The sequence below is a fragment of the Arachis stenosperma genome, chromosome 1, assembly GCF_014773155.1.
Source record: "Arachis stenosperma cultivar V10309 chromosome 1, arast.V10309.gnm1.PFL2, whole genome shotgun sequence".
Lineage (NCBI taxonomy): Eukaryota > Viridiplantae > Streptophyta > Magnoliopsida > Fabales > Fabaceae > Arachis > Arachis stenosperma.
The window spans coordinates 68,325,032-68,336,995 of record NC_080377.1 but is presented as its reverse complement, the minus strand read 5'-3'; the positions used below and the strand labels follow the sequence as shown (position 1 = coordinate 68,336,995).

At 39.9% G+C, this 11,964-nt stretch overlaps 2 non-coding genes across 2 annotated transcripts; both read left to right on the top strand.

The window, feature by feature from the left end:
• The first annotated feature begins 1,813 nt into the window (after positions 1-1,813).
• Positions 1,814-1,921, top strand: LOC130955453 (small nucleolar RNA R71). The gene has a single exon (XR_009076752.1). It is a non-coding gene; the product is annotated as a small nucleolar RNA R71 (small nucleolar RNA).
• Positions 1,922-10,411: 8,490 nt separating this feature from the next.
• LOC130955446 (small nucleolar RNA R71) lies at positions 10,412-10,519 on the top strand. Its single transcript, XR_009076751.1, has one exon. It is a non-coding gene; the product is annotated as a small nucleolar RNA R71 (small nucleolar RNA).
• The last annotated feature ends 1,445 nt before the right edge of the window (positions 10,520-11,964 follow it).

The following is an 11,964-nucleotide window of genomic DNA, read 5'->3' as shown; positions in this document are numbered from 1 at the left end:
CTTATGATCATCAACCTACAAAAAAGATAAAATAACAAAAGAAAATAATTAATTATAAAACATTGGGTTGCCTCCCAACAAGCGCTTCTTTAGTGTCATTAGCTTGACAGAGGACTCCCATGGAGCCTCAGAAACACTCAGAACCTTGTTGAAACCTCCCAACACCAAACTTAGAGTTTGAATGTGGGGTTTCAACACCAAACTTAGATTTTGGTTGTGGCCTCCCAACACCAAACTTAGAGTTTGACTGTGGGGGCTCTGCTTGGCTCTGTTTTGAGAGAAGCTCTTCATGCTTCTTCTCCATGATGATAGAGGGATATCCTTGGGCCTTAAACACCATGGATTCTTCATTCACTTGAATGATCAACTCTCCTCTATCAACATCAATCACAGCCTTTGCTGTGGTTAGGAATGGTCTGCCAAGGATGATGGATTCATCCATGCACTTCCCAGTTTCTAGGACTATGAAATCAGTAGGAATGTAATGGTTTTCAACCTTAACCCGAACATCCTCTACAAGTCCATGGGCTTGTTTTCTTGAGTTGTCTGCCATTTCTAGTGAGATTTTTGCAGCTTGCACCTCAAAGATCCCTAATTTCTCCATTACAGAGAGGGGCATGAGGTTCACACTTGACCCTAAGTCACACAAGGCCTTCTTGAAGGTCATGGTGCCTATGGTACAAGGTATAGAAAACTTCCCAGGATCCTGCCTCTTTTGAGGCAGTTTCTGCCTAGACAGGTCATCCAGTTCTTTGGTGAGCAAGGGAGGTTCATCTTCCCAAGTCTCATTTCCAAATAACTTGTCATTTAGCTTCATGATTGCTCCAAGGTATTTAGCAACTTGCTCTTCAGTGACATACTCATCCTCTTCAGAGGAAGAATACTCATCAGAGCTCATGAAAGGCAGTAGCAAGTCCAAGGGAATCTCTATGGTCTCAGTCTGAGCCTCAGATTCCCAAGGTTCCTCATTGGGGAACTCATTAGAGGCCAGTGGACGTCCAGTGAGGCCTTCCTCAGTGGCGTTCACTGCCTCTTCTTCCTCCCAGAATTCGGCCATGTTTATGGCTTTGCACTCTCCTTTTGGATTTTCTTCAGTGTTACTTGGGAGAGTGCTTGGAGGAAGTTCAGTAATTTTCTTGCTCAGCTGACCCACTTGTCCTTCCAAATTCCTAATGGAAGATCTAGTTTCAGTCATGAAACTTTGAGTGGTTTTGATCAGATCAGAGACCATGGTTGCTAAGTCAGAATTATTCTGCTTAGAGCTCTCTGTCTGTTGCTGAGAAGATGATGGAAAAGGCTTGCCATTGTTAAACCTGTTTCTTCCACCATTGTTATTGAAACCTTGTTGAGGTCTCTCGTGATTCTTCCATGAAAGATTTGGGTGATTTCTCCATGAAGAATTATAGGTGTTACCATAGGGTTCTCCTAGGTAATTTACCTCTTCCATGGAAGGGTTCTCAGGATCATAAGCTTCTTCCTCAGATGAAGCTTCCTTAGTACTGTTTGGTGCATTTTGCATTCCAGACAGACTTTGAGAAATCAAATTGACTTGTTGAGTCAATATTTTATTCTGGGCCAAAATGGCATTCAGAGTGTCAATATCAAGAACTCCTTTCTTCTGACTAGTCCCATTGTTCACAGGATTTCTTTCAGAAGTGTACATGAATTGGTTATTTGCAACCATTTCAATCAGTTCTTGAGCTTCAGTAGGCGTCTTCTTCAGATGAAGAGATCCTCCTGCAGAGCTATCCAAGGACATCTTAGATAGTTCAGAGAGACCATCATAGAAAATACCTATGATGCTCCATTCAGAAAGCATGTCAGAAGGACATTTTCTGATTAATTGTTTGTATCTTTCCCAAGCTTCATAGAGGGATTCTCCATCCTTTTGTCTAAAGGTTTGGACTTCCACTCTAAGCTTACTCCATCTTTGTGGTGGAAAGAATTTTGCCAAGAAGGCATTGACTAGCTTTTCCCATGAGTCCAGGCTTTCTTTAGGTTGAGAGTCCAACCATATTCTAGCTCTGTCTCTTACAGCAAAAGGGAATAGCATCAGTCTATAGACTTCAGGGTCAACCCCATTAGTCTTGACTGTGTCACAGATTTGCAAGAATTCAGCTAAAAACTGATGAGGATCTTCCATTGGAAGTCCATGGAACTTGCAATTCTGTTGCATTAGAGAAACTAATTGAGGCTTAAGCTCAAAGTTGTTTGCTCCAATGGCAGGGATAGAGATGCTTCTCCCATAAAAATCAGGAGTAGGTGCAGTAAAGTCACCCAGCACCTTCCTTGCATTGTTTGCATTGTTGTTGTTTTCTGCTGCCATGTTTTCTTCCTTGAAGAATTCGGTCAGGTCCTCTAAAGAGAGTTGTGCTTTGGCTTCTCTTAGCTTTCTCTTCAAAGTCCTTTCAGGTTCAGGATCAGCTTCAACAAGAATGCCTTTGTCCTTGCTCCTGCTCATATGAAAGAGAAGGGAACAAGAAAATGTGGAATCCTCTATGTCACAGTATAGAGATTCCTTTAAGTGTCAGAGGAAAAGAGAAATAGAAAGAAGAAGGAGAAGATAAATTCGAACTTTAGTTAGATAAGGTTCGAATTGTGCATTGAGAAGGAGTGGCACTCCATAAATAGAAGGATGTGGGAAGGAGGGAAGTTTATTTTCGAAAATCAAGTGAAAAATTTTGAAATTATTTTGAAAAACATTAATTAATTTTCGAAAATAAAAGTGGAAAAGAAATTAAGTGATTTTTGAAAAAGAATTTGAAATTAGAAATTAAGAAGATTTGATTGAAAGTTATTTTGAAAAAGATGTGGTTAAGAAGATATGAAAAAAATGTGATTGAGAAGATATGATTTGAAAACTATTTGAAAAGATATGATTTTAAAAACAATTTGAAAAGATATGATTTTAAAAATTGATGACTTGCCTAACAAGAAAAGATATGATTTAAACATTAAAAACCTTTCTCAACAGAAAAGGTAACAAATTTGAGATGTTCAATCAAATCATTAATTGTTAGTAAGTATCTTTTAAAAAGGAAAGAAATTGATTTTGAAAACATTTGATTGAAAAGATTTGATTTGAAAAAGATTTGATTTTGAAAAATTTGAAAAAATTGATTTGAAAACAAAATCTTCTCCCTAGCACCATCCTGGCGTTAAACGCCCAGAATGGTATACATTCTGGCGTTTAACGCCCAAAATGCACCCTTTTTGGGCGTTAAACGCCCAACCAGGTACCCTGGCTGGCGTTTAAACGCCAGTCTGCCTTCTTCACTGGGCATTTTTGAATGCTCAGCTTTTTCTGTATAATTCCTCTGCAGTATGTTCTGAATCTTCAATTCTTTGTATCATTGACTTGAAAAGACATAGATTAAAAATATTTTTGGATTTTTTTTTTAATAATCAAAATGCAACAAGAATCAAATAACAATGCATGCAAGACACCAAACTTAGCAGTTTGTTTACTACTGACACTAACAATATGAGAATGCATATGAGACACACAAAATACTCCAAGTCAATAGAATTCAAAGATTAGAACACAAAATATATGCATGGATTCGAAAAATATAACAAAGACATGCATTTGACACCAAACTTAAGATGAGACTCTAGACTCAAACAAGAAATATTTTTGGATTTTTATGGTTTTGTAATTTTTTTGTGATTTTCGAAAATTAAGTGGAAAAAGGTATCAAAATTCTTAATGAGAATTCCAGGAATCAGTGCAATGCTAGTCTAAGACTCCGGTCCAGGAATTAGACATGGCTTCACAGCCAGCCAAGCTTTCAAGGAAAGCTTCGGTCCAAAACACTAGACATGACCAAAGGTCAGCCAAATCTTAGCAGATCACTGCTCCAAGAGCAAAATTGATGAGAATCAACACGCTCTTGTGGTGATAAGTTGAAACCTCGGTCCAATCAGATTAGACATGGCTTCTCAGCCAGCCAGATTTCAACAAATCATCATGAAACTCTAGAATTCACCTTCAAGAATTTCGAAAAAAATACCTAATCTAAGCAACAAGATGAACCGTCAGTTGTCCAAACTAGAACAATCCCAGGCATTGTTACCAAAAGCTTGCTCAAAACTTGAACAATCCCCGGCAACGGCGCCAAAAACTTGGTCGGCGAAATTGTGAACTATACTTTTTCACAACTCTCATAATCCCTGGTAATGGCTCCAAAAACTTGGTGCGCTCAATACCATGGCATTACACAACTTCGCACAACTAACCAGCAAGTGCACTGGGTCGTCCAAGTAATAAAACCTTACGTGAGTAAGGGTCGATCCCACGGAGATTGTTAGTAATGAAGCAAGCTATGGTCATCTTGTAAAATCTTAGTCAGGCAAACTCAGATATATATGGTGATGAACGAAAATAACATAGAAGATAAAGATAGTGATACTTATGTATATCATTGGTGTATGAGCTTCAGACAAGTGTATGAAGATGCCTTCCCTTCCGTCTCTCTGCTTTCCTACAGCCTTCATCCAATCCTTTCTTACTCCTTTCCATGGCAAGCTCGTATAGGGTCTCACTGTTGTCAGCAGCTACCTCCCATCCTCTCAGTGAAAGCGATTGCATATGCCCCTGTCACGGTCATAGCGGAATTCATCTGTCGGTTCTCAATCAGGCCGGAATAGAATCCAGTGATTCTTTTGCGTCTGTCACTAACGCCCCGCCCTCAGGGTTTGAAGCACGTCACAGTCATTCAATCATTGAATCCTACTCAGAATACCACAGACAAGGTTTAGACCTTCCGGATTCTCTTGAATGCCGCCATCAGGTCCTGCCTATACCACGAAGATTCCGGTTAAAGAATCCAAGAGATATTCACTAAGCCTCAGATGCTTGTAGAACAAGAGTGGTTGTCAGTCACTTTGTTCATGAGTGAGAATGATGATGAGTGTCACGGATCATTACATTCATCAAGTTGAAGAACAAGTGATATCTTGGACAAAGAACAAGCGGAATTGAATAGAAGAACAATAGTAATTGCATTAATACTCGAGGTACAGCAGAGCTTCACACCCTTAATCTATGGTGTGTAGAAACTCCACCGTTGAAAATACATAAGCATAAGGTCCAGGCATGGCCGAATGGCCAGCCTCCCAAAGATCTAAGATAGCATAAAAGTGAAGATAGCTACCAAAGTCTACTAATACAATAGTAAAAGGTCCTATTAATAGTAAACTAGTAACCTAAGGTGTACAGAAATGAGTAAATGACATAAAAATCCACTTCCGGGCCCACTTGGTGTGTGCTTGGGCTGAGCAATCAAGGAAATTCGTGTAGAGACCTTTTCTGGAGTTAAACGCCAGCTCCCATGCCAGTTTGGGCGTTTAACTCCAACTTTTATTCCTGTTCCGGCGTTTAACGCTGGAATTCCTGAGGCCGGATTGCTTCGCGGGTTTGGGCCATCAAATCTTGGACAAAGTATGGACTATTATATATTGCTGGAAAGCCCTGGATGTCTACTTTCCAACGCCGTTGAGAGCGCGCCAATTGGGCTTCTGTAGCTCCAGAAAATCCACTTCGAGTGCAGGGAGGTCAGAATCCAACAGCATCTGCAGTCCTTTTTGGTCTCTGAATCAGATTTTTGCTCAGGTCCCTCAATTTCAGCCAGAAAATACCTGAAATCACAGAAAAACACACAAACTCATAGTAAAGTCCAGAAAAGTGAATTTTAAATAAAAACTAATAAAAATGTACTAAAATCTAACTAAAAGATATCAAAAACATACTAAAAACAATGCCAAAAAGTATACAAATTATCCGCTCATCACAACACCAAACTTAAATTGTTGCTTGTCCTCAAGCAACTGAAAATCAAATAAGATCAAAGAAGAGAATATGCAATGAATTCCAAAAACATCTGTGAAGATCAGTATTAATTAGATGAGCGGGGCTTTTAACCTTCTGTCTCTGAACAGTTTTGGCATCTCAATCTATCCCTTGAAATTCAGAATGGTTGGCTTCTTTAGGAACTCAGAGTCCAGATAGTGTTAATGATTCTCCTAGTAAAGTATGATGATTCTTGAACATAGCTATTTATTGAGTCTTGGCTGTGGCCCAAAGCACTCTGTCTTCCAGTATTACCACCGGATACATACATGCCACAGACACATAATTGGGTGAACCTTTTCAGATTGTGACTCAGCTTTGCTAAAGTCCCCAATTAGAGGTGTCCAGGGTTCTTAAGCACACTCTTATTTGCCTTGGATCACAACTTTATTTCTTTTCTTTTTCTTTCTTTCTTTTTTTTTTTTTCGATTTTTTTTTTTTTTCGGTTTTTTTTTTCTCTTTTTTTTTTTTTTTTTTTTTTTTTTTGAATAGCTTTTTCTTGCTTCAAGAATCATTTTATTGATTTTTCAGATCCTCAGTAACATGTCTCCTTTTTCATCATTCTTTCAAGAGCCAACATTCATGAACCACAAATTCAAGATACATATGCACTGTTTACACATACATTCAGAGAACAAAAATATTGCCACCACATCAAAATAATTAAACTATTATAAAATTCAAAATTCATGCAATTCTTCCTTTTTCAATTAAGCACATTTTTATTCAAGAAAGGTGATGGATTCATAGGACATTCATAACTTTAAGGCATAGACACTAAGACACTAATGATCATAAGACACAAACATGGATAACATAAAGCATAAAATTCAAAAAACAGAAGAATAAATAACAAGGAAATCAAGGAATGGGTCCACCTCAGTGATGGCGGCTCTTCCTTGCTTTTGAAGGTCCTATGGAGTGCTTGAGCTCCTCAATGTCTCTTCCTTGCCTTTGTTGCTCCTCCCTCATGATTCTTTGATCTTCTCTAATCTCATGAAGGATGATGGAGTGTTCTTGGTGCTCCACCCTTAGTTGTCCCATGTTGGAACTCAACTCTCCTAGGGAGATATTCAGTTGCTCCCAATAGTTTGGTGGAGGAAAACTCATTCCTTGAGGAATCTCAGGGATCTCATGATGAGTAGGGTCCCTTGTATACTCCATCCTTTTCTTGGTGATGGGCTTGTCCTCATCAATGGAGATGTCACCCTCTATGTCAACTCCAACTGAATAACAGAGGTGACAAATGAGGTGAGGAAAGGCTAACCTTGCCACAGTGGAGGTCTTGTCTGCCACTTTATAGAGTTCTTGAGCTATAACCTCATGAACCTCTATTTCCTCTCCAATCATGATACTATGGATCATGATGGCCCGGTCTATGGTAACTTCGGACCGGTTGCTAGTGGGAATGATTGAGCGTTGTATGAACTCTAACCATCCTCTAGCCACGGGCTTGAGGTCATGCCTTCTCAATTGGACCGGCTTTCCTCTTGAATCTTGCTTCCATTGTGCGCCCTCTTCACATATGACTGTGAGGACTTGGTCCAACCTTTGATCAAAGTTGACCCTTCTAGTGAAAGGATGCTCATCTCCTTGCATCATAGGCAAGTTGAACGCCACCCTCACACTCTCCGGACTAAAATCCAAGTATTTCCCCCGAACCATAGTAAGATAATTCTTTGGATTCGGGTTCACACTTTGGTCATGGTTCTTTGTGATCCATGCATTGGCATAGAACTCTTGAACCATCAAGATTCCAACTTGTTGAATGGGGTTGGTGAGAACTTCCCAACCTCTTCTTTGGATCTCATGGCGGATCTCCGGATATTCACCCTTTTTGAGTAAAAAGGGGACTTCGGGGATCACCTTCTTCAAGGCCACAACTTCATAGAAGTGGTCTTGATGCACCTTTGAGAGGAATCTATCCATCTCCCATGACTCGGAGGTGGAAGCTTTTGCTTTCCCTTTCCTCTTTTTAGAGGTTTCTCCGGCCTTTGGTGCCATAATGGTTATGGAAAAACGAAAAAGCAACGCTTTTACCACACCAAACTTAAAATGTTTGCTCGTCCTCGAGCAAAAGAAGAAAGAAAGGAGTAGAAGAAGAAGAAATGCGGAAGAGGGGGAGGGTAGTGTGTTCGGCCAAAGGGGGAAGAAGTGGTCTTTAGGTCGTGTGAAAATGAAGGGTTGAAGAAGGGTATTTATAGGAGAGAGGGGGGTAAAGGTTCGGCCATTTGAGGGTGGGTTTGGGAGGGAAAGTGGTTTGAATTTGAAGGGTGAGGTTGGTGGGGTTTTATGAAGGATGGATGTGAGTGGTGAAGAGAAAGATGGGATTTGATAGGTGAGGGGTTTTTGGGGAAGAGGTGTTGAGGTGATTGGTGAATGGGGGAAGAAGAGAGAGAGTGATGGTAGGGTCCTGTGGGGTCCACAGATCCTGTAGTGTCAAGGAAAAGTCATCCTTGCACCAAATGGCATCAAAATCCACGTTTTGACCCATTTCTGGCGTTAAACGCCGGGCTGGTGCCCATTCCTGGCGTTTAACGCCAGGTTGTTGCCCTTTACTGGCGTTTAACGCCAGTCTGGTGCCCTTTTCTGGCGTTAAACACCCAGAAAGGTGCCAGACTGGGCGTTAAACGCCCAACTGCTAGGCTGACTGGCGTTTGAACGCCAGCAGCATCTTCCTCCAGGGTGTGCTGTTTTTCTTCCTGTTTTTCATTTTGTTTTTGCTTTTTTCATTGTTTTTGTGACTTCTTATGATCATCAACCTACAAAAAAGATAAAATAACAAAAGAAAATAATTAATTATAAAACATTGGGTTGCCTCCCAACAAGCGCTTCTTTAGTGTCATTAGCTTGACAGAGGACTCCCATGGAGCCTCAGAAACACTCAGAACCTTGTTGAAACCTCCCAACACCAAACTTAGAGTTTGAATGTGGGGTTTCAACACCAAACTTAGATTTTGGTTGTGGCCTCCCAACACCAAACTTAGAGTTTGACTGTGGGGGCTCTGCTTGGCTCTGTTTTGAGAGAAGCTCTTCATGCTTCTTCTCCATGATGATAGAGGGATATCCTTGGGCCTTAAACACCATGGATTCTTCATTCACTTGAATGATCAACTCTCCTCTATCAACATCAATCACAGCCTTTGCTGTGGTTAGGAATGGTCTGCCAAGGATGATGGATTCATCCATGCACTTCCCAGTTTCTAGGACTATGAAATCAGTAGGAATGTAATGGTTTTCAACCTTAACCCGAACATCCTCTACAAGTCCATGGGCTTGTTTTCTTGAGTTGTCTGCCATTTCTAGTGAGATTTTTGCAGCTTGCACCTCAAAGATCCCTAATTTCTCCATTACAGAGAGGGGCATGAGGTTCACACTTGACCCTAAGTCACACAAGGCCTTCTTGAAGGTCATGGTGCCTATGGTACAAGGTATAGAAAACTTCCCAGGATCCTGCCTCTTTTGAGGCAGTTTCTGCCTAGACAGGTCATCCAGTTCTTTGGTGAGCAAGGGAGGTTCATCTTCCCAAGTCTCATTTCCAAATAACTTGTCATTTAGCTTCATGATTGCTCCAAGGTATTTAGCAACTTGCTCTTCAGTGACATACTCATCCTCTTCAGAGGAAGAATACTCATCAGAGCTCATGAAAGGCAGTAGCAAGTCCAAGGGAATCTCTATGGTCTCAGTCTGAGCCTCAGATTCCCAAGGTTCCTCATTGGGGAACTCATTAGAGGCCAGTGGACGTCCAGTGAGGCCTTCCTCAGTGGCGTTCACTGCCTCTTCTTCCTCCCAGAATTCGGCCATGTTTATGGCTTTGCACTCTCCTTTTGGATTTTCTTCAGTGTTACTTGGGAGAGTGCTTGGAGGAAGTTCAGTAATTTTCTTGCTCAGCTGACCCACTTGTCCTTCCAAATTCCTAATGGAAGATCTAGTTTCAGTCATGAAACTTTGAGTGGTTTTGATCAGATCAGAGACCATGGTTGCTAAGTCAGAATTATTCTGCTTAGAGCTCTCTGTCTGTTGCTGAGAAGATGATGGAAAAGGCTTGCCATTGTTAAACCTGTTTCTTCCACCATTGTTATTGAAACCTTGTTGAGGTCTCTCGTGATTCTTCTATGAAAGATTTGGGTGATTTCTCCATGAAGAATTATAGGTGTTACCATAGGGTTCTCCTAGGTAATTTACCTCTTCCATGGAAGGGTTCTCAGGATCATAAGCTTCTTCCTCAGATGAAGCTTCCTTAGTACTGTTTGGTGCATTTTGCATTCCAGACAGACTTTGAGAAATCAAATTGACTTGTTGAGTCAATATTTTATTCTGGGCCAAAATGGCATTCAGAGTGTCAATATCAAGAACTCCTTTCTTCTGACTAGTCCCATTGTTCACAGGATTTCTTTCAGAAGTGTACATGAATTGGTTATTTGCAACCATTTCAATCAGTTCTTGAGCTTCAGTAGGCGTCTTCTTCAGATGAAGAGATCCTCCTGCAGAGCTATCCAAGGACATCTTAGATAGTTCAGAGAGACCATCATAGAAAATACCTATGATGCTCCATTCAGAAAGCATGTCAGAAGGACATTTTCTGATTAATTGTTTGTATCTTTCCCAAGCTTCATAGAGGGATTCTCCATCCTTTTGTCTAAAGGTTTGGACTTCCACTCTAAGCTTACTCCATCTTTGTGGTGGAAAGAATTTTGCCAAGAAGGCATTGACTAGCTTTTCCCATGAGTCCAGGCTTTCTTTAGGTTGAGAGTCCAACCATATTCTAGCTCTGTCTCTTACAGCAAAAGGGAATAGCATCAGTCTATAGACTTCAGGGTCAACCCCATTAGTCTTGACTGTGTCACAGATTTGCAAGAATTCAGCTAAAAACTGATGAGGATCTTCCATTGGAAGTCCATGGAACTTGCAATTCTGTTGCATTAGAGAAACTAATTGAGGCTTAAGCTCAAAGTTGTTTGCTCCAATGGCAGGGATAGAGATGCTTCTCCCATAAAAATCAGGAGTAGGTGCAGTAAAGTCACCCAGCACCTTCCTTGCATTGTTTGCATTGTTGTTGTTTTCTGCTGCCATGTTTTCTTCCTTGAAGAATTCGGTCAGGTCCTCTAAAGAGAGTTGTGCTTTGGCTTCTCTTAGCTTTCTCTTCAAAGTCCTTTCAGGTTCAGGATCAGCTTCAACAAGAATGCCTTTGTCCTTGCTCCTGCTCATATGAAAGAGAAGGGAACAAGAAAATGTGGAATCCTCTATGTCACAGTATAGAGATTCCTTTAAGTGTCAGAGGAAAAGAGAAATAGAAAGAAGAAGGAGAAGATAAATTCGAACTTTAGTTAGATAAGGTTCGAATTGTGCATTGAGAAGGAGTGGCACTCCATAAATAGAAGGATGTGGGAAGGAGGGAAGTTTATTTTCGAAAATCAAGTGAAAAATTTTGAAATTATTTTGAAAAACATTAATTAATTTTCGAAAATAAAAGTGGAAAAGAAATTAAGTGATTTTTGAAAAAGAATTTGAAATTAGAAATTAAGAAGATTTGATTGAAAGTTATTTTGAAAAAGATGTGGTTAAGAAGATATGAAAAAAAATGTGATTGAGAAGATATGATTTGAAAACTATTTGAAAAGATATGATTTTAAAAACAATTTGAAAAGATATGATTTTAAAAATTGATGACTTGCCTAACAAGAAAAGATATGATTTAAACATTAAAAACCTTTCTCAACAGAAAAGGTAACAAATTTGAGATGTTCAATCAAATCATTAATTGTTAGTAAGTATCTTTTAAAAAGGAAAGAAATTGATTTTGAAAACATTTGATTGAAAAGATTTGATTTGAAAAAGATTTGATTTTGAAAAATTTGAAAAAAATTGATTTGAAAACAAAATCTTCTCCCTAGCACCATCCTGGCGTTAAACGCCCAGAATGGTATACATTCTGGCGTTTAACGCCCAAAATGCACCCTTTTTGGGCGTTAAACGCCCAACCAGGTACCCTGGCTGGCGTTTAAACGCCAGTCTGCCTTCTTCACTGGGCATTTTTGAATGCTCAGCTTTTTCTGTATAATTCCTCTGCAGTATGTTCTGAATCTTCAATTCTTTGTATCATTGACTTGAAA